We start from the raw sequence: 23,985 nt of genomic DNA on the forward strand, positions 1-23,985 counted from the left end.
AATACTTAAATGTTTTTAGGTTAAGCTACTATTAGTAGGGTATTTTGTTATTTGCAGCTGAAGTAATTCTAACTAATACATAACTCTAAACGGACCTGAATTGCTTATCACTTGGACTCTGTTACTTGCCTGTAAGAATACTGACTCTTAGAAAATAGCTTCCAGCCATACAGGAAAAAAAAAATCAGCATAAACAAAGATAGGCACATTGGTGATTTTAATATCAGAGGAATTATATTTGAGCTTCCAGGCTCATGTGATAACAAGCTATTCTCTTTTTATCTTGTTTCATATTCTTCCTACCCTAAAGTGCACACAGATGGCTTCCATGTCTGGTCTCAGTTACTAGACAGTAAATTAAACAAGATAAGGCCTGTAAAGTACCTCTATATAGTAGAGCTATATATAGTAACTATTTAATGATTTATAGCTGTTACTATGGTGTATCCTCTGTGCCTGATGGCTAGCACTTTATTTTGGCAGATTACATCGTATGATTCCTAACAGTGTCACCAAAGTCCCACCTTGAGACAAACTAGACTGAGAAGATGCCTTCTCCATACCCTGGTCCCCTCTTAGAGAATTAAAAATCACACTCAATAAAGAAGTTACTCTCTAAGAAAAGTCTGGGGAACCTTCATTTACTTTTCAAATAGGGATTCATAAATTAATTATAGATATTTTGATTTTAAAATGGGTGCTTTTGAATTGAAAGAGACACGTGTACCCCAATGTTCATCGTAGCACTGTTTACAATAGCTAGGACATGGAAGCAACCTAGATGTCCTTCGGCAGATGAATGGATAAGAAAGCTATGGTACATATACACAATGGAATATTACTCAGCTATTAGAAAGAATGCATTTGAATCAGTTCTAATGAGGTGGATGAAACTGGAGACTATTATACAGAGTAAAGTAAGTCAGAAAGAAAAACACCAATACAGTATATTAATACATATATATGGAATTTAGAAAGATGGTAACAATAACCCTATATGCGAGACAGCAAAAGAGACACAGATGTAAAGAACAGAACTTTGGACTCTGTGGGAGAAGGCGAAGGTGAGATGATTTGAAAGATAGCATTGAAACATGTATATTACCATATGTGAAATAGATTGCCAGTCCAGGTTCTATGCATGAGACAGGGCACTCAGGGCCGGTGCACTGGGACGACCCTGAGGAATGGGATGGGGAGCGAGGTGGGAGGGGGGTTCAGGATGAGGGACACATGTACACCCACGGCTGATTCATGTCAATGTATGGCAAAAACCACTACAACACTGTAAAGTATTTAGCCACCAATTAAAATAAATAATTTACAAAAAAAAAAAAATGGGTACTTTTTATAATGTTAGAACCAGGTACCTCCCTCTAATTTTGATCCTCAAACAGATCTGGGTGAATACCTGTTCATACCTTCATCCAAACTCTTCCTGGACTCAGATGTAACAAGTGGATTCCTAAGAAGCTGTTATCTGATGATCTAATGCACTTCTAAAAATACCTGTTGAGAGAGGTTTTCTAATTGTTCATACCTACAGACTACTGCGGAGAAGGCAATGGCAACCCACTCCAGTACTCTTGCCTGGAAAATCCCATGGACGGAAGAGCCCGGTAGGCTGCAGTCCATGCGGTCGCTAAGTGAGCGACTTCACTTTCACTTTTCACTTTCATGCAATGGAGAAGGAAATGGCAACCCACCCCAGTGTTCTTGCCTGGAGAATCCCAGAGATGACGGAGCCTAGTGGGCTGCCGTCTATGGGGTCGCACAGAGTCAGACACGACTGAAGCGACTTAGCAGCAGCAGTAGCAGCAACAGACTATTGACAGGATGAAACCAGTCCTCCCTGTCTCTCCTTAGGCAAACACAGGTCTTTTCCTGATAATTTCAGGTTGAATAAGAACTGTTAAGACTTCATCATCCCATAATAAAATTTGGCAAGGACATATTTTTTTTTTAAAGGGGGGGGCGGAGGGGCAGCAGAAAAAAATGCTGCTTTATGCCATACACAGAAGTCTAACTCGGTTCTCCTCTTATAGAACATTTGGTTATTGTTCCATGAGCAGTGGCCAAGAAAAGGGCTACCAGCCCATTTTAGAGAGCAACACGCTGCCAACTGTGCTGAAATATTGACTAACATATCCCCTACTGTGCGCTCTGACTCATGACTACAAATAAGATTTTTTCAATGAATTTCTTAAAACTTAGAGGAACAAGAATGCTACACTAGAGTAATAGCTCAGAGAAAGTGAACTCTGGGACCTAAAGTCTTATTTTGAGGCAGATAGAATTTTATACTGTTTCAAGCTAATTTGTTCAAAAGTTCTCTCATTGATGCTTCACTCCTTTGCACTACACATTCCCTTACCCTCTTAAAAAGAAGGACTCTACCTAACTTTATACATATATTCTATATCTTTCATTTTCTAAAAATTGCCACTGGGAAAATGGACATTGTAGTTCACTTAACCATTATGTTGCACACATATGAAAAAAAATCATCTGACTTAATTTTTCTGTTGAATTGATCTGCTTAAGGTACCATGTGCAATACCCTTAACTCACCCAAGAGAACTGAAATTCAATCCACACTATATTTGGCATTTTAAATCCAAGGCCCTTAGAAACCTCTCCACATTCACAGGGAAAAGCAAGAGTCAGAAAAGCTATGTAAACAGACTCTTTCAGCCAAGGCCAGAGAAAGAATCGTTCCACATCCATCTCTGAGAGTGCAGGTCTCCAAGGATTGATCAAGACGGTGTTTCCCTTCTCCTCAGGCAGCTTCCCAAAGGACTTCTTTCATTCCTTTAAAGTTTTGTCAGTTCAGAGAATTTAACTCTCCCAAGGTTCCAGGGACATCAATTGAGTTCATGAACGAAAAACTGGGGTTCGTTCAGACCTATCTTTTCTGAGGAACTGTGGGGTTAAGCATTTCATTTGCTCCCCTTTATGTCCTCGTCCCCAGGAAGTTAGGACGGGCCACGTGGCTTGCTTTGACCAGTGAAATGCAAACAGATCAGTTACGTCACTTCCGGGACAAAGCATTTAATTGCAAGTGTTCATACCACAGTCTGCTCTTCTCTGCCTCCATCATCGGTGTGGCGCATGTTGAGAGGAAGCCTGTTTCAGTGCTAGCCTGTGACCTCTAAGTGACTGTGACAAGCAGAGCCCTCCTATCAAGCCATGGCAGACACAGAGGGTAATAGAGAAATAAACCATTGTTCTTTTAAATCACTGATTTTTTTTTTTAACTCCATTATAAGCTCATTCATTCTAATAGAGGAAATTAGGGACTACTGGGTGGGAAATCCCATGGATGGAGGAGCCTGGTGGGCTGCAGTCCATGGGGTCGCTAAGAGTCAGACACAACTGAGCGACTTCACTTTCACTTTTCACTTTCATGCATTGGAGAAGGAAATGGCAACCCACTCCAGTCTTCTTGCCTGGAGAATCCCAGGGACGGGGGAGCCTGGTGGGCTGCCGTCTATGGGGTCACACAGAGTCGGAAACGACTGAAGCAACGCAGCAGCAGCAGCAGTGTGTGAAAAAAGGCAAAATGAGGGCTTTTGTAGATGAGGGACTAAAGAGAGAAGTGGCAGGCTGAAGGGGAGGCTGTGGAGAGGTTGAAGAGTAAGTGGTCTGTCCCTACCAGTGCCACATAGGCAGTTAGTGTCCAAAGAGTGCTGGGGCCAAAGCAGGACACTTGTATGAGAACCAGTCTTGTGCCCAAGAAATGAGTAGAATCGGAGAACTGACCTACTCCAAGGAAGCTTCCCAAAATTGTCACTAATAGCTCTGAATGCTCTGAAACAGTCATAGAAAGTTGAGTTCACAGTCTGCATTAGTCCAAGTCTCAAAGAAGCACACAGTAAATTGAGATTAAGGGAGGCAAGAAGTTTGTTTTAAGGGATTAAAACATGCAACACCAGTGGAGAAAAATGAGGGGGTGGGTGGGGAAGAAGAGGCAGGGAGGACAAGCAAATTACAATAAGTTCAGACTTCTTCCAGGAGAGAGAGAGAAGGGAGGGAGGTATGAAACACTGTGCACTTCCAGGAAAGTTGTCACGAGACTGATGGAGACTCCTCAGGCAAAATCACCCTTCAGAGGAGCTGTGTTTCCATGTCTTAAAACCCCTGCCACACGTAGCCTTGGCTGGGAGCAGTTCCGGAAAATAGGGCCTGATGCTGTGGTGACTAGCAAGGGCTAAACCCTGCTTCCAAGGAGGAGGTCTGAGTGGAGAATTTTCCCAACCCCCACATAGCTACAACATCATATTTTATACAGCTTATAAAAGTCTAACAGGGAAGAAGGCCAGTGATTCCACATAACACGTAGAACATTATTTCTTGGTGTAATAGTACTGCCTTATATTTGTTTCAAGGTGTACATCTTGCTAAGTGCTTTTACATATCCCCTCCCATTTTAAACAGTCCCAGTGACATTATTCCCATTATAAGAATGGGAAGCTTGAAGCTTTCTAGGACTCTGACCATGCAGAGGGGAGCTGAGCCTGGCATTCAACCATCTATTCTTAGTCCAAGCTAAGCCCACAGTATAATGAAGGCACCTGCTGAAAGTCAGTGCCCTGAAAATGTTTGCACTGTCCTTAAGCAAGAATTAATTTTAAGTCACTTGCTTAAAAGCTGCTTTAGAAAGAAAATTCACTTGAAGAAGGCTCTGTGTTTATTCTTTCTCTAGAGGCAGCATTCACAGGGCAAGAACAGATTTGTCTCTAGCAGAGAAACCCAAGGATGGCTCACAAGATGTCCTTCAGGGGGTGACCAGAGGCTGGAGTCTCTAATGGTCAGAGCAGCCCATGTAGCTTCAGAATGGAAGGAGAAGTTCTCCAGCTGAGATAGCTCACTGTAAGTGCAGAGGAGCTGATCCAGTTTGGAAATGCAGATACTGCGGAGAAAACACTTGTAACACATAGAAACTCCCTCAACTGGACAACAGGCCTGTTTATGTGGAATGAGACTAGTATATACTTTCCTTTAACATTAACAGAGATATTTTCTTATCAAAAAGAAAGAACCAAAAATAGTAAAGCAGGAATTACCCAGAGAGAAGGAAAAACCCAAATCATAGTTCTACTCTCTGAATTGGCATAGCTCAGTAAGGAGGGAGAAGTTGACTTTCTGCCAAGTTTCAGTGTCCCACCAAAAATTAAAGACACCAGATAAAGGCAACCCAATCCAGGAGCTATGGCACCTGAGATGAAAATAAACAAGAAAGCTTTAAGTTCTAAGAAGAAAGGATTACAATGTCAACTTTAAGATTGCTAATTACATTGAAACCACTGAAAACAGTGATATTTTCATTGGGTGTCAAAAACACCTAGGAACAAAAACCTTTTAAAGTATGAAATTATCTCCCAGGGGAATATGATGTGAACCCTTTCCATTTCTACAGTGCACTTGTCCATGCAACTTCCTTCCAGAGTAGGATGGAAACAAATGCCCATTAGACCTCTTTGGGCTTGCTTCCAGCAGAGGAAAATGTTCTGGGTGAAATGGCACCCCAGTAAAGCACACTGAACCTGGCTTTTATTTCACACTTAAGAATCATTTACTCAGAAGTGGAAAGTTGCTTTCCTTTCTTAGCCCAAGCAACTGCCTTGGGCAGCCAAAAAGGAAATAACAGAGTGGTGGGCTAAAAGGGTCTCTAAGTTCTGGTCCCGATGGTGTCACTAACTGGGTCTTATTGGACAAGTCACGTAATCACCCCAAAACCTGTTTCCTTATTTATAAAAGGATACAGTTAATAGTTCAAAGCCTTTTTTCTCCTCCAGTTGATCTAGGAAGCTTTGAAAGAACACATGCCTGGAACTAAATCAGAATCTCTGCGAGTCTAAGTTTGTAAAGTTCTCCCAGTGGTTCAGATGAGGCCACTCCATAGGCCAGTATTTTAGGGTTGACTAAACAAGACGTTCATCGAAAAAGCAAGAGAGTTCCAGAAAAACATCTATTTCTGCTTTATTGACTATGCCAAAGCCTTGACTATGTGGATCACAATAAACTGTGGAAAATTCTGAAAAAGATGGGAATACCAGACCACCTGACCTGCCTCTTGAGAAACCTGTATGCAGGTCAGGAAGCAACAGTTAGAAGTGGACATGGAACAACAGACTGGTTCCAAATAGGAAAAGGAGTACCTCAAGGCTGTATATTGTCACCCTGCTTATTTAACTTATATGCAGAGTACATCATGAGAAACGCTGGGCTGGAAGAAGCATAAGCTGGAATCAAGATTGCCGGGAGAAATATCAATAACCTCAGATATGCAGATGACACCACCCTTATGGCAGAAAGTGAAGAGGAACTAAAAAGCCTCTTGATGAAAGTGAAAGTGGAGAGTGAAATAGTTGGCTTAAAGCTCAACATTCAGAAAACAAAGATCATGGCATCTGGTCCCATCACTTCATGGGAAATAGATGGGGAAATGGTGGAAACAGTGTCAGACTTTATGTTTGGGGGCTCCAAAATCACTACAGATGGTGACTGCAGTCATGAAATTAAAAGACGCTTACTCCTTGGAAGGAAAGTTATGACCAACCTAGATAGCATATTGAAAAGCAGAGACATTACTTTGCCAACAAAGGTCCATCTAGTCAAGGCTATGGTTTTTCCAGTGGTCATGTATGGATGTGAGAGTTGGACTGTGAAGAAAGCTGAGTGCAGAAGAATTGATGCTTTTGAACTGTGGTGTTGGAGAAGACTCTTGAGAGTCCCTTGGACTGCAAGGAGATCCAAGCAGTCCATTCTGAAGGAGATCAGCCCTGGGATTTCTTTGGAAGGAATGATGCTAAAGCTGAAACTCCAGTACTTTGGCCACCTCATGCGAAGAGTTGACTCATTGGAAAAGACTCTGATGCTGGGAGGGATTGGGGGCAGGAGGAGAAAGGGACGACAGAGGATGAGATGGCTGGATGGCATCACTGACTCGATGGACGTGAGTCTGAGTGAACTCCGGGAGTTGGTGATGGACAGGGAGGCCTGGCGTGCTGCGATTCATGGGGTCGAAAAGAGTTGGACACGACTGAGCGACTGAAGTGAACTGAAACAAGATGTTCAAGATTCCCTCCAGTTCTAAAATTCTCTGATGAGAAGGTAGTAGAATAGGGGGTCAAGGAGAGGTGTGCTGTGCCACAGAGTAGCAGCACCTGCATCGCTGCGAGCATGTTAAAACTGCAGGCTCTAGGGAGAGGAACCCAAGATGACCGGAGTAGAAAGACATGGAGTTCACTTCTCCCCCACAAACACATAGAAACATAGGCTCTTGGCCCCTGTCCCAGAAGCTTACTAAATTAGAATCTATATTTTAACAAGATCCCCCGTGATTCATAAATATGTGAATGTTAGACAGCTTTGCTCTATTCTACATAATCAGGAGTGAACCTGCCTACCTATATGCCAGTGGGTCATTTTCCTGCCCAGTCTCTGTGGCCTGGCCAACCAGGAACACAACACAAGAAAAACACGCAGCCTCAGGTGGTAACTCTTTCTGGGAGCCATGCTCCTCAAAGAATGTGATTTGGGGACATTGTTGTCTCACTATAAGTCCCCTTTCAAATTTGTGGGAAATGCCTGTGAAGGCAAAAGTGAGGCCAGATTGGGAGAGAGAGCTAGCTGAGGGGGAGTGGGGGAAGGATATTATTCTTTCAGCTATCAACCAGGCAAAATTTTATAGATGAAATTTCTAGAGGTGAGGTTGAAAGTGTTGAGAAAGAAATTTTAACTTATGTTAGACTGCTAGTCCTTTATTAGGGCGGGGGGAGTAAAACCTGTTGCAGCTCACTTTCTCAGATGTTTGCTATTCTTACCCACATTTCTGCTGTTAGGGGAGGGGGAGTCTAATTTACAAAATTCAGATAAGACATGTAAAAAGACAGAAAGCAGGAAGCAGGCGAGGCTAGGCACAGGAGGCTGCAGCGAAGACCCTGGGAGCTGTGGACCCGTGCTATGGAGACAAAGGTGAGGTTGCCCTGAGCAGTTGGAGCCTGGGCCCCACCATGACTTAACAAGATGTCAGCACAAAGCAGGCATTCTGGCTGGTCACACCCACTCCAGCAACTCAAATTCACCACCTCAGACCCCTGCAACCTCATCAAACATGAGGTTCAGCTGCTGCAGGCTCAGTACCATAGTCTGAAACTTGAATGTGACAAGCTGGCTGGCAAGAAGCCAGAGACCCAGCATCATTATGTGATGTACTACGAATATCCTAGGGCCTCCCAGGTGGCTCAGTGGTAAAGAATCCTCCTGCCAATGTAGGAGATGTGGGTTCAGTCCCTGGGTTGGGAAGATCCCCTGGAGAAGGGAATGACTTCCCACTCCATTATTCTTGCCTGGAGAATCCCATGGACAGAGGAGCCTGGTGGGCTACAGTCCATGGGGTCACAAAAGAGTCAAACATGACTGAGGAACTAAGCACAGGAAATATCCTGCAGCTTTAACATCAAGATGCACAAGCAAGCCGAAATCTTCAAGAGGCTGAATGGGATAAGTGCCAGGACCCACCCTACCTTTCCCCAGAGCAGTAGCAGCAGTTCTTAGGAAACATCCAGTGGGCTAATAAGCAGGTTACAGTTCCTGAGCTGAACTCCATCATCTGACAGAAACTACAAGCCCTCCAGCTTCCCAGCTGCAGGCTCTCGCCCTGCCATGACCCCACCACCTGGGGAAGCTACAGCCCCTTCACTGCTGGGACTTAGCACAGGCACTGGCCTCTTCTTACCTGTCTGTGTTCCCTGGCTCACCTCTCCAAGGAAGACAATAACGGGCATGATGGTAGTACCCACCAGAAGGATTATGGCAGGTAAGAAGTCAGAGAGTGGCCAGCTGAAATGAGGAGGGGAGGGGACAAAAGGGAGACAGACATCGAGAAAGAGCCAGGTTCATCGTAAGACATGGTATGCTCATTCATTTCAGTTCAGTTGCTCGGTCATGTCCAACTCTTTGCGACCCCTCATGTCCAACTCTTTGCGACCCCATGAACCACAGCACGCCAGGCCTCCCTGTCCATCAGCAACTCCCAGAGTCCACCCAAAGCCATATTCATTGACTCAGTGATGCCATCCAACCATCTCATCCTCTGTCGTCCCCTTCTCCTCCTGCCCTCAATCTTCCCCAGCATCAGGGTCTTTTCTAATGAGTCAGCTCCTCACATCAGGTGGCCAAAGTATTAGAGTTTCAGCTTCAACATCAGTCCTTCCAATGAACACCCAGAACTGATCTTTAGGATGGACTGGTTTGATCTCCTTGCAGTCCAAGGGACTCTCAAGAGTCTTCTCCAACACCACAGTTCAAAAGCATCAATTCTTTGGCACTCAGCTTTCTTTATAGTCCAACTCTCACATCCATACATGACTACTGGAAAAACCATAGCCTTGACTAGACGGACCTTTGTTGACAAAGTAATGTCTCTGCTTTTTAATATGCTATCTGCTACTGCTGCTGCTAAGTCGCTTCAGTCGTGTCCGAGTCTGTGTGACCCCATAGACGGCAGCCCACCAGGCTCCCCCGTCCCTGGGATTCTCCAGGCAAGAAGACTGGAGTGGGTTGCCATTGCCTTCTCCAATGCATGAAAGTGAAAAGTGAAAGTGAATTCGCTCAGTCGTGTCCAGACTCTTAGCGACCCCATGGACTGCAGCCTACCAGGCTCCTCCATCCATGGGATTTTCCAGGCAAGAGTACTGGAGTGGGGTGCCATTGCCTTCTCCAAATATGCTATCTAGGTTGTTCATAACTTTCCTTCCGAGGAGTAAGTGTCTTTTAATTTTATGGCTGCAATCACCATCTGCAGTGATTTTGGAGCCCCCAAAAATAAAGTCTGACACTGTTTCCACTGTTTCCCCATCTATTTGCCATGAAGTGATGGGACTGGATGCCATGATCTTAGTTTTCTGAATGTTGAGCTTTAAGCCAACTTTTTCACTCTCTCTTTCACTTTCAAGAGGCTCTTTAGATCTTCTTCACTTTCTGCCATAAGGGTGGTGTCTTCTGTATATCTGAGGTTATTGATACTTCTCCCAGCAATCTTGATCACAGCTTGTGCTTCCTCCAGCCCAGTGTTTCTCATGAGGTACTCTGCATATAAGTTAAGTAAACAGGGTGACAATATACAGCCTTGAAGTAATCCTTTTCCTATTTGGAACCAGTCTGTTGTTCCATGCTCAGGACTGGCTAAACTCTGCTAGTATTTATGGTAGCACCTATTGCGGCCCTCGCCCTGCCAATGTGCCACCCCCAACTTTGCTCCTACCCTTGACTCCTGGCCTTCCTCCTCTCCCCATGCAGCCTAAAAGGGTGAATACCTCCTCAGGCCACAGATAAGGCAAGCTGCACTCTAGAAATGCAAATGGGAGGGCAGGTTAGAAGGGAACAAAATGTCTAGCAGGTCAACACCCGCTGCAATTCCTGGACTCACACACGTGTAATTGACATCCTCCTGTGAGCCCCTCCTGGAACACCCCACCTCCTACCCTGGCACTGCATGCAACCACAATGTTAGCTGACCCTGCTGTACTGGAGTCCCCATGACCCTCCCTCCTCCACACTCATCCTCCACTACTTCCCGATGCCCACGCCCACCTGGTTATCTCCCCTCACCCAAGAAAGAAAGAGGGATTGGGGACAACATGTTTAGATCATGGAGCAGAGTGGGGCAGGTGATGACCCAGAATTCCCTTTCTCCCTTTCCCAAATAAAGTTGTTGTTGTTCAGCTGCTAAGTCATGTTTTTGTAACCCTATGGACTGTAGCCCACCAGGCTCCTCTGTCCATGGGATTCTCCAGGAGAGAACACTGGAGTGGGTCAGTATGCCCTCCTCCAGGGGATCTTCTTGACCCAGGGATCAAACCCGAGTCTCTTGATTCTCCTGCATTGGCAGGCAGATTCTTTACCACTGCACCACCTAGGAATAAAGATGAAGGTACTTTAAATAAATAAATGCAATAAAAATAAAAACCAGTAAAAAAAATTTTTTAATCTTCCCGGACCAAAAAAAAGTCTTCCCAGACAGAAGAAAATCTTGCTATGTTTACTTCAAGAAAAAGAATCTCCCAGTTTTATTCTTTTACAGCACACTACTGAAATAAAATTCTTAAAGAAACCCTAAGGCCCCTGGGTATTGTACGGGTGAGTGTCCATTACAAGAAACAGATGACGGTCTTCCTGCAAATATTCCTTCTGCTACTTTGGAAATGTGCCATACTTACTTTCTCTTCCACACTAAAACTGAACTTTATATGAGAAATGTTTTTGTAGTTATTGTGCATAGAAATTATCACTGGAACAATGTTTATAACTTGCCCAGTTTTACAAAAGAAAGAAATACCTGGCTAAGAAGGATAACACTTTTCATCTCAGTACCCATAAATTAAATCAAAATTTGGCAGCCTTGCAAATAGGCTTCCAGGTTGCCTGGCCCTAGAACTAAGGACAAGAAAAAAGTTCTCTGCAGGTCCACACACCAACCTCTACCCTCCAAATCCACCACACATATCCAAGAACACCTCCATTTATTTTCTTGATTCCCAAGGATAGGTGAACCAATTCAAAACACTAACATAAATTTCTCAGGTCATTATATTTGGAGATTAAACAGATGGGAAAGTTTGGGAGGGAATCTGGTAGAAAGGAGGTTGGAGAGGAGAGGACAAAATAATGGACATGAGAGCATTAGGATGGCATTCTGCAGCAGACACCGTGAAGGCAGGGGTCAGCTGTGCACAACAGAAAGGCACCATGATTGTTTAGAGACCTGAGGGTCAAAGAACAGGGTTCATGCGCAGCAGGAGAACAGAAAGGTCAGAGAGTATGAAGTCCACACGGCACTCTGCCTCAGTCTTTTGATGGCTGGCCCAAGCCCCTCCTCTGTATGTACATGGCAGATTGCTGACCCTATTCTAGGCCACTTTTTCTAAGTGGCAGTGAGCAGTGTAAGAAATGAAGATGAGAAGAAAGACTCTTACACAGGCCTTGATTTCCATGGGATCCAGGCCTCAACCTTGGCTGCATTTTCTTTTCTCATTTCAAGGTTTTTTTTTTTTTTTAATAAAGGAAAGTCTAAGTTCTATACATGTGTGTTACACATATGTACATGTTTAAACATGAGTATTTACATCGCAATGTCTTGTGGATACCATGCCTCTTCCTACCATGTCTCTCACATATACCCATCTCTCACAAACAGAATAACCAATAAAAGATTTTTCAGTCTTTGATTTAATATTTCCTGAGTCAAGAATCTCTCTACCCATTGAGGCTGCCCACTTCACTACTTGGCAGCATTTTGAAAAGACAAGTGTTCCCCTTATATTGAATGAATATATGTTTCCATGAAGCACTGCCTTTTTGACCCTCATTCTTTCTTCTGGCTCCAAAGAATCTAATTTTCATTCTATGACACAACCCTTTGGATATCTGAAGAAGGCGATCAACTGCTCTTAGAACTATCTGTCACTGTTCAGTGCATTAAGCTATCCTTTGTCCACATGCCCATGAACTGATTAAATTGTATAAAATTTCTTAGAAAAGCCTGGGCAGGCATTCTCCTGATAAATCCAACATGATAATGCTTGCTTACAACTCCTCACCTTCCCTTATGCTAACTTCCTTGATTAATTGTCATAACGTGTCTTAGCTTGAACTGCTAAAACAGAAGTGTTATAGACCAGGTGGCTTAAACAATAAGGAGATACTAAAATCAAATGGATACAGAAGGTCCTCTTCCAGGTTGCAGACTGCCATCTTCTCATTGTATCTTCACAGGGCAGAAAGAGAGAGAGAGAGAGCTCTTGGGTCTCTCACTGGTCCCATGAATGAGGCCTACACCCTCATGACCTGGTTACCTCCCAAAGGCCCCACCTGCTTTTCCCATTACATGGGGAGCTAGAATTTCAATGAATGAATTCTAAGGGGACACAAATACTCAGTCCATGCTGCCACCATAGTATTCACATACTGCCTCCTTCTGGACTTGCTTCTACAACTCCACACTGAAGTAGAACCTCTTTTTTCTTTTTGTTTCTTTTTTACTTCCACAGCACTAAGTTTCATTAGGAATTTTATTAAGGTTCAATCTCCAGGGATGAGAGAGCCACTTACGGGGAACAAAGCCTCCCCAGATCTCATGATGAACCACCAGCTCTATCTCTGTGGTGGGATTGCAGACCACTTCCAGTTGCCGATCAGTATAAGGATGCAGCTTTGGTTCCACACATGGGCAGGTGAGTGGTATAATTCTCCCCACATCCAAAACATGAATGTCATGAAGGCTGTGAAGCTGCGGAGCTGCTTACATGTGAGATTCCAAGAAACGGGCATGGAGGACGCATCCATATGTTTTCTGATACACACACCCAGGTCCCAGAGCCTTGGTTCACCCCAGTTCTACATCAGGTCTGGGTGGTCCCAGTCACACCATGGATCCCTCTCCTGCTGTGAACTGTCAGGGAACTTCAGGTAGTTGCCATATCCTATGCCATCATCCAGCCAGGGCTCCTCATCTTCCACCTGTATGTTATACTTCTTGGCTATGGTTACTTGTTCTTCTAGGGCCTTGGGGTAGGGCCCTGGGAGCACGTCCTTCATGATGTAGGAGCTGTCCATGCTCCCAAAGATACCGTATTTCACCCTGCCCTCTATAGCCCTCAGTCTCACAGGACCATCCCCTGGCCACTGCCATCTTCATCTTCTTCCCTGGAAACTCTTTATAGACAACAATCCTAACCAAATATCTACTTAAAATCCTATGGTTCTAATTCAAGTTTTTTAATTTTTTTCCTGACAAACAGATGAACATGATTAGCAGTGCTCTCTTTCCTTTAATGAATTAGATGGAACATTGATCACATTATTTTTAAGACTAATGAGTCTAAACCTTGTAAGTACATTAGAATTACTTGGAGAGCTTTTTAAAATCATGATACCCAGGCCATATTTCAGACCATTTAAATCAGAATCTCTGGGATGGAAGTCAAGCATCAAGTACTCCCCAGGTAATTCCAATATGTATCCAAGGTTGAAAACCACCCAGAAGGAGAAGCAAAAAATGGAGGAAGAGCTCTATGAGACAGGCCAATGAGAAATGTGAAGTTTTGGCAGAACGATTTGATGGCTGATTGAATGAATGGTTGGGTGACGGGAGGGAAGGCATGGTTCTTGATGTGATTTAGGATTTAGACATAAGTTGGAAAGGATGTGAAACTCCCATTTTCAGAGCACAGGGGAAGAACATGGCTGTAGAGACCTATACTGGTCCCTCACCTGGGCCTGTTCAGAACCTTCCCTGGCTGGGAAGATATATCTTTCTGCCTGCTTTCCCCTCCACTGACACTTCAGGTCCCTCTGCTGACCTCTCCTTCTGCCAGCTTGAGGTGGCTTCCACAGCTGCCCTGCTGCCTCCCCGGAAATGGCAGTCCATGTGCTGTGTGGCTGTCAGGGTGGCAGGCAGTAGGAAGACAGGAGGGAAATTTCTGCCAGTGCCTCAGTGATTATCTGGCTCATGCACTACAAGGGCAACTCATTTACCTATGACTTCTGAAAGTCCCTATATTTTTAGCTGGCACTCAACTCCTTACAGGAAGCCTCTATTGATCCACTCCCCAATTTATATAACACTTATGCTTTGCACAAAGCAAGAAGGAGGGTCAAGAGATGCATGTTGAATAAATAAATTTGATCCCTCTTCTTTTTTTATAGCACTCATAACACTTATGTCTGCAAATCTGGCTAGATTTGGGTGTAGTTTCTTTCCAGTAGATTCCAGCATCTATCCAGGGCTCTCAATAAATATTTGCTAACTATTGAATAAATAATGAAATAAATAAATATTTCTTTTTAATCTCACAATACCCACTGTAAGACTAACCCCAGAATCATTTGGTTGATTGATGTTAATCCAAAGCAATAAAGTTATGAGAAAGTTAAGACCTTGCTGGGAACTGTAGTGCCCTAAGTCTCCATTATTTCTCTGTTTCCAGCTCACTTGTGATATTTTGAGAATTTTCTCAAATGTACAGCAGCATCAGAAATGTGCATTAGGTGTGGAAAAGCATTAATAAAGTGAGTGGATGTGTGAATTAAAAAAAAATAAACCATGCAGTGAAAGAAATTGCAGATCACTATTTGATAGTGGCCAGTAATGGGCCATTTCCTGCTGCTCCCTGTCTCGGGGCATATGTGCAAAAAGTAAACAAAGGAGGAGGCATGTTTTAAGAGATAATGACTCATTCATATGCTCGAAATACTAATGACAAGTCAAGAGAAACCGAGTAAAATAAAGAAAAACAAGTGCTTTTAAGACTTGTATATTATTGTGCAAAACTATTATTAAACTGGACTCTGTTGAGGATGATGGCACTTTGGTTCCTAACATGCATGGAAAGTCTCCAAAATGCAGGTTAGCTTGCATTAAAGGTTAACATTCATGGAATCCTAAAGTTAGAAAGTCCCTTAAACACTCAACAGAGAGATGCTCCTTTCCCTTCCACAGGCCAAGCGTGTACAAAGATATAAGAAAGAATCAGAAAACCTCAGAATATTGTTTAACATTTTCTTTGGAAGTATGCTTCACTCCCTGATCAGACTTACTTTTTTATTTTTAAGAAAAATTTTTTGTTTTTGTTTAATCAAAACCCATGTTGCAATTTAAACCTATTTCCTCATTTGGTTCTCAGAGGTGATAGAACATAACAAGTTAATTTCTTCTTCATGATACATCAAGTAAATCCAAATAAACCTAACCATTCAACTTTTTCTTATGACATCCATTGTTTGCCATCTTTTCCTAAACTTCTGAATTAGAATTACATTCTGGATACTAAAATACTAAACCCTAAAAAATATTGAGATGCTTTTACAATAACTAAGGACAAGGAAAAGGAGCAACGAAATGTACTGTTATATGTCAATAAAAAAGATGTTTCATATTATTTACAAGAAGTTAAAATCCACACAAGGGATTTTGCCTAATAGATAATAAAATATTTGATCAAACGGCAGGAAATTAAAGCAATACTATCCCAGGACATGGAACAAAAGACTGGTTCCAAATAGGAAAAGGAGTTTGTCAAGGCTGTATATTGTCACTCTGTTTATTTAACTTATATGCAGAGTACATCATGAGAAACCCTGGACTGGAAGAAACACAAGCTGAAATCAAGATTGCCGGGAGAAATATCAATAACCTCAGATATGCAGATGACACCACCCTTATGGCAGAAAGTGAAGAGGAACTAAAAAGCCTCTTGATGAAAGTGAAAGTGGAGAGTGACAAAGTTGGCTTAAAGCTCAACATTCAGAAAATGAAGATCATGGCATCCAGTCCCATCACTTCATGGGAAATAGATGGGGAAACAGTGGAAACAGTGTCAGACTTTATTTTTGGGGGCTCCAAAATCACTGCAGATGGTGACTGCAGCCATGAAATTAAAAGACGCTTACGAAAGTTATGACCAACCTAGATAGCACATTCAAAAACAGAGACATTACTTTGCCAACAAAGGTTCGTCTAGTCAAGGCTATGGTTTTTCCTGTGGTCATGTATGGATGTGAGAGTTGGACTGTAAAGAAGGCTGAGCACCAAAGAATTGATGCCTTTGAACTGTGGTGTTGGAGAAGACTCTTGAGAGTCCCTTGGACTGCAAGGAGATCCAACCAGTCCATTCTGAAGGAGATCAGCCCTGGGATTTCTTTGGAAGGAATGATGCTAAAGCTGAAACTCCAGTACTTTGGCCACCTCATGCGAAGAGTTGACTCATTGGAAAAGACTCTGATGCTGGGAGGGATTGCGGGCTGAAGAAGGGGACGACAGAGGATGAGATGGCTGGATGGCATCACTGACTCGATGGACGTGAGTCTGAGTGAACTCTGGGAGTTGGTGATGGACAGGGAGGCCTGGCGTGCTGCGATTCATGGGGTCGCAAAGAGTTGGACACGACTAAGTGACTGATCTGATCTGATTTGATCTGATCCCGGGACAGGTATAGATGAACAGATCAACAGAATAAAATAAGAGTCCAGAGAAGAAAAAATCAATTAATGCTACTACTACTAAGTCATAAAGGTGCCCAATGACAGTACATTCCTCTCGGTGCCAGTATGTCACACAAACCATTTCCATTAAACCTCACAACATCAGAGAATAGGCAGAGCTAGCGCTCAGCAAGGAGATCCAGACCTCTCTGCCCTCCTCTCTGTGCTCTTCATGAAAATATACCAGTGCCTTCACTTTGAATTAGTAATATATAAAACTGTAGAAACAGCCTTGGAGTAATTCGATAAAAAATGTGAGGGCAAATAAAGTGAGATTATTTTCTCACATTAAAAAAAAGTTAGGTGGACTAAAATCTGAAATGTAAAAAATAATAATAAAATGTACTGTTAAATGGTGCTTCCCAGGTGGCACAATGGTAAAAAATCTGCCTGCCAATACAGGAGACACAAGAGATGCAAGTTTGATCCCTGAGTCAGGAAGATCCCCTGGAGTAGAGTATGCCAACCACTCCAGTATTCTTGCCTCGGAAATCCCATGGACAGAGGAACCTTGCGGGCTACAGTCCATGGGGTCACAAAGAGTTAGACACAATTGAGCCACTCAGCACATTTTGTTAAATATAGAACAGTTTTTTAATTTATTTATTTTTAATTGGAGGATAGTTGCCCTACAAAGTTGTGTTGGCTTCTGCCATACATCAACATGAATCAGCTATAGGTTTACATATATTCCTTCCCTCTTGAGCCTCCTTCCCACCTCCTACCACATTCCACCCCTCTAGGTTGTCACAGAGCACAGGGAAGCCCCTTGTGTCACACCATACTTCCCATTAGCTATCTGTTTTGCACGTGGTAATGTACATATTTCAGTGCTTCTCTCCCTGTGTCCACAAGTCTGTTCTCCATGTCTGAGTCTCTATTCCTGCCCTGCCCATAGGTTCATCACTACCATTTTTCTAGATTCCATATATATGTGTTAACATACAATATTTGTTTTTCTCTTTCCGATTTACTTCACTGTGTACTAACAGGCTCTAGGTTCATCCACCTCACTAGAACTGACTCAAATTTGTTCCTTTTCATGATCGAGTAATGTTCCATTGTATATATGCACCACAACTTCTTTATCCATTCATCTGTTGACAGACATCTAGGTTGCATCCATGTCCTGGCTATTCTGAAGTGAAAGAAAGTGAAAGTTGCTCAGTTGTGCCTGACTCTGCAACTCCATGGACTGTAGCCTGCCAAGCTTCTCTTTCCACGGAATTATCCAAGCAATACTGGAGTGGGTAGCTGTTCCCTTCTCCAGGGGATCTTCCCGACCTGGGAATCAAACTGAGGTCTCATGCATTGCAGACAGATTCTTTGCCAGCTGAGTCACCAGAGAAGCCCTGGCTCTTCTAAATAGTGCTGTAGTTAATAACACTGAGGTACATGTGTCTTTTTCAATTATGGTTTTCTTAGGGATAGAACAATTTTATACTCTGTTCTGTTATAATCTCAGTGAAGAAGGTAATCCCTAGAATGGCATCAAGTTTGAAACCAAAAAGGAAAACTGACACATTTGACCACTGGTACAGAAGACACTCTAAAGAAAGTTAAACAAATCTAGAAAAACTCTTGTAGTATATATGAGAAACAAAGGGTTAATATCTTTAGTTATAAAATGCACTTACAAATAAATATGAAAAATATCAACATCCCTATTAAAACTGAGAGAAGGATATAAACAGACATTTCAGAAATGAAGAAAGATAAATTTCCAATAAACATATACAATACACCCAATTTACTATCAAAGATATAAGACACTGAAAATACCTAGGCTAGGAAGAAAGTGTGAGCAGAAAGAGGCATTCTCATACACTGTGGCTAGACACAGAAATTGGTACAAAGAAAGATACATTTTTTTATGCAGAGAATAAAGATGAGTTAAGTAATCTCTAAGAATTTTGATCCAATTGCCAACATTCATTGGATCATAGAAAAAGCAAGGGAATTTCAGAAAAACATCTACTTCTGCTTCACTGACTACATTAAAGCCTTTGACTGTGTGGATCACAACAAACTATGAAAAACTCTTAAAGTGATGGGAATACCAGACCACCTTACCTGCCTCCTGAGAAACCTGTATGCAGGTCAAGAAGCAACAGTTGGAACTAGACATGAAACAATGAACTGGTTCCAAATTGGGAAAGGAGTATGTCAAAGCTGTATATTGTCACCCTGCTTATTTAACTGCTGTGCAGAGTACATCATGCCAGGCTGGATGGAGCACAAGCTGGAATCAAGATTGCTGGGAGAAATATCGATAACCTCATATAGGCAGATAACACCACCTTATGGCAGAAAGCAAAGAGGAACTAAAGAGCCTCTTAATGAAGGTGAAAGAAGAGTGAAAAAGCTGACTTAAAACTCAACATTCAAAAAAGTAAGATCATGGCATCTGGTCCCATCACTTCATGGTAGACAGATGGGGAAACGATGGAAACAGTGACAGACTATTTTCTTGGGCTCCAAAATCACTGCAGATGGTGACTGCACCCATGAAATTAAAAGATGCTTGCTCCTTGAAAGAAAAACTATGACAAAACTAGACAGTATACTAAAAAGCAGAGACATCACCTTACCAACAAAGGTCTGTATTGTCAAAGCTATGGTATTCTTGGGCTTCCCCAGTGGCTCAGTAAAGAATCCGCCTACAATGCAGGAGACCTGGATTCCATCCCTGGATTGGGAAGATCCCCTGGAGGAGGGCATGGCAAATCACTCCAGTATTCTTCCCGGGAGATTCCCCATGGACAGGGGAGCCTGGCAGGCTATAGTTCATGGGGTTGCAAAAAGTTGGACACGACTGAGCATCTAAGCACAAGCACATGTATGGATGTGAGAGTTGGACCATAAAGAAGGTTTAATGCAGAAAAATCAATGCTTTTGAGCTGTGGTGCTGGAGAATACTCTTGAGAGTCCCTTTGACAGCAAGGAGATCAAACTAGTCGATCTAGAAGGACTGATGCTAGAGCTGAAGCTTCAATACTTTGTCTACTTGATGAGTAGAGCCAACTCATTGGAAAAGACCCTAATGCTAGGAAAGATTGAGAGCAGGAGGAGAAGGGGGTGATGGAGGATGAGATGACTGGATGGCATCATCAAGTCAATGGACAAGAGTTTGAGCAAACTCTGGGAGATAGTGAAGGACTGGGAAGTCTGGTGTGCCGCAGTCTGTGGGGTCGCAAAATGTCACACACGACTGAGTGACTGAACAACAAGAATATCTAGGTTCTCTCTAGATTTGAAATTCTAACAGTCTTTATTTATCTGAGTTGTGCCAATGCTATATAAAGGCTTTAACAATCAACAAAATATATTTTATAAAAAATATTATTGAGATATATTTCCCTATCCAGAAGAAATTTTGAGACTTCTGTGACTCATACAGAAAACTTATTGTGTTAGTCACTCAGTAATGTCTGACTCTTTGCAACCCCATGGACTATAGCCTTCCAGGCTCCTCTGTCCATGGAATTCTCCAGGCAAGAATACTGGAGTAGGTAATCATTCCCTTCTCCAGGGAATCTCCCTGACCCAGGGATTGAACCTGCATCTCCTGCATTGCAAATGGATTCTTAACCACCTAAGCCACCAGGGAAGACCACCCAACATTTACCAAGGTACAGTATGCCTAGGATGTAGAAGCACTGGAAATGCTAGAGGCAGCCAGGAGCCAACCAGACAGAGGAAACCAACACACAAATAGACAATGATACTCAGGGCAAAAAGCTTTCCCTGAGCTATGAGTGTGATGAGCACGTGAGATAGGCATTTAAACTACTCTTGGGAATGAGCTGAGTTGGAAAGATTGGTCTTAGGCATCAGCTCCCTAAATGGGTCTTACAGGGTAAGCAAGCTTCAGACTTATGGAGAAGGGATGCCTTTATAGGGAAGAGAGCAACATATGCAAAGACAAGGGGGCACTAGAAAGCAGGGTGAGTCTTAGGACCTATTCATGTCTCCTGAGACTGCAAGAGATGGACAGCTAGGAGCCAGACAAGAAAGAAACAGGTTTTACAGGTCATCACGAGACACCTGGATCTTATTCCTAGAACTGTAAACCATCAAAGAAGTACCCTAACATGATCTCCACTTGAGAAAAAAATCCCTGCAGGAGACTCCCACTTCCACTAAGATAGTAAACTGAGATAGCCAGAAAAAAACTCCAGATACAAAAACATGAAATGGGTTAAAGTTTTAAAATAAGCTTAGAAGTATAGTCAAAAATCACAAAATGCTATGTGAAATCTCTAGATACCAAACGCAAAGAGGGAACTGAAAATTCGAGTACTAAGAAATTCTCTGTGAAATTCCCTGAAAGGATGGGAAATTCTGTTTTATTTCAAGGACTCAAGGGTAACTGACCTCAGGCAAGGTGTCAGCCTGGGAGGAGCAGAGAGTTGGAGTGAATCCTCTTTAAAGAGTTTCCCCCTTCAGTGACCTCATCCTTTCTCACAGAGTCATCAGCACTCCACTTCAACAGTGCTTCACTTTCTGCTTATGTCAATAAATTTTTTTTTATTCTTACTGGGTCAGCCCACTATCAGCATACTTAAATGGCATTATTTCAAGCATCTTTAAAAATCCTTTCATTGATCTCAGTTCCCCGGCCAGCTACTGCCCCATTTCCCAGTTTCTCTTTGCAACACATCTCCTCAATAAAGTTGTTCTAGTTAGCACTCCTGAAAAATCCCAGGTACGAAAACTTGAAATGGTTTTTGTATTATCTCTTAAACACACACCAATCAGGGGTCATCCACACCCTCCACTAAAATTTCTCTTGTCCAAGTCACTGTGAGTGTAATCTTGCTAAACCCATGACCCCTAGTTTACACAACCAGGCACCATTCCTGACATAGTCAATTATTCCTTTTCTCAGATACACTGTCTTTACTTGGTTTCAAGAACAGCACATTCTCTTGGCTACTTTGCTAGCCACCCTTCTTGGTCTCTGCTGTTAACTTTCTCTTCTCCTTCCCTCGATGCTGGAGAGCCCCCAGACTTCAGTTCCCTTCTCATTTCTATCTGCACTCACAACCTTGAGCACCTCCCCCAATCTCAAGGCCTTAAATATCAAGTGTTACTCACGGTCCTCCAAGAAGCAGATGCCAAGATGGGATCATATGTGCAAGAGATTCATATGTGTTTTGAAGCATAAAGGAAGCAGGAGCAGGCTGAGAGAGGCTTCTGATCATGATGATACCTGTGAAAAGAGAGGAGGAAGGAAGGAGGTTTGGGTAGGAAGAGTCTCAAACTTCAGCTTAGTTCCCAAATAGTTTGACTAGGTTGATGTGAAGTCCTTGAGCCCAAGTTTCCCATTAGAGTTATCCCATGACCTTCAAGAATGGGTCAACACTAGTACCCAGCTGTGCTCCATCATAGCTGGAAGAACGCAGAGGACACAAGGCTTCTGTGTGAACATAGTGGTGTGTACAGAGGGGTTGTCAGGCAGCCATACTCCTCTCAGCAGAAGATGTGAGTGGTCCATTCCCACGGCAGCCACAGTCCACCCCTTCACCTGCATAGAACTGTTTTTCAAGGTAAGTTTGGACAGCAGCTCTTCCATGGTTCCCATGGCCTCTAGTCTAAGGGAAAGCTTAGAGGAGGGGGAATTGATGGAGTAGCTACCAGGGCATAACTCCCTCCCTACAATTAGCCTAAATTTCCCTCACCCTCAGCTATCACCTTAGCAGGTCTAGGTGGCTTTCCTGGTGGTGTGACCCAAACCTTCATTGCTGAGGCATCTTCTCAGGTTGGGCATGTGTCCATTCGCAATTACAAGCAGCCAGAGATCACCCAGAGGCTCCCTAGTGGATCATCTAGTTCCATGTGTGTTCCTCCTGTCCCCTTTATAACAGCAGCTCTACTTCCTGATAAGACAGAGGCACCTCTTCTTGCCTACTTGACCCTGGACACAAGAAATCCAAAGGGCTTTAGTTCCCTGGTAAAGATGAGCCTCTTTGAAGGACAAGGATCTCTAACCCTGCCAATTTGAGAGTTGCAGGGTCAGGAAGGACAATACCTTCCAGTGGATCATCAGGAGTGATGGAAGTGATCGGGGAGGTGGGGAGGGGATCACTCATGCTTCCACTCCTCGGTTCTCCAATCCATATATTATTTCACTTGGGGACCCAGTGCCATACAGAAGTCTCTGATACATGTTGCATCCTAAAAGATAATGCCCCAGTCTCTCATAGTATTGTGTCTGAGCTGGGCTGGGGCTTCAGCTGTGCCTTTGGAAGATTGTTTCAGAACTCTCTGAGACCTGCTTCTTCTGGGGCATATGGCTTGTGTTGCAACCAATGGTTCCCATGGGCATGAGTTCGCTCCCACCTGTTCTTTACTGTGATATGAGTACCCTGTGCTATGTGGGATCCTATGCCTGTGGATTGAACATTCTATAAGCCCCCAAATAAGGGTGCTGGCTAAGGCTTGCTCTATGGGCAGGAAAGGCAAAAAGCATGCCCAAAATAAGCACCTATCGCTGTGAAAACCAATCGCTGATTCAGGATGAAGGGAGCCTAATGTAACTGACTTGCCACCAGGTGGCTGATTAACCTTTTCAGGGAATAGTACCATATCCAGGTGCTCAGCACTGGTCTCTATTGCTAACAAGTCAGACTTTCAGAGGCCATGGTTGCTAAATCAGGTCAGTAGCCCTCATCTCGATCACTGTGGCCACTCCAATCAGGTGCCCATAAGACCAGCTCTGGGGTAGCTGATGATGAAGGCTGCCTACAACTGGCTGATTGACAACTAGCTGAGTCAATCTGTCTACTTGGTTGTTCAGAGTCTCTCCCATGAGGGATCCTTTCTAGTGGGCATTACAAGGGACACAAAGATCATTACACTTCATGCCCACTCCCATCAGTCCATCCATTCATCTCTATACCAGATTTCCTTGTGTCTGATTTTCCAGTACATTTC

At 43.2% G+C, this 23,985-nt stretch overlaps 1 pseudogene; it reads left to right on the plus strand.

Annotated features, from left to right (window-relative positions):
* Positions 1-8,031: 8,031 nt before the first annotated feature.
* Positions 8,032-13,242, plus strand: LOC129622098 (TLE family member 5-like; annotated as a pseudogene).
* The last annotated feature ends 10,743 nt before the right edge of the window (positions 13,243-23,985 follow it).

The sequence above is a fragment of the Bubalus kerabau genome, chromosome 10 (genome assembly GCF_029407905.1).
Source record: "Bubalus kerabau isolate K-KA32 ecotype Philippines breed swamp buffalo chromosome 10, PCC_UOA_SB_1v2, whole genome shotgun sequence".
NCBI classification, from domain to species: Eukaryota; Metazoa; Chordata; class Mammalia; order Artiodactyla; family Bovidae; genus Bubalus; species Bubalus kerabau.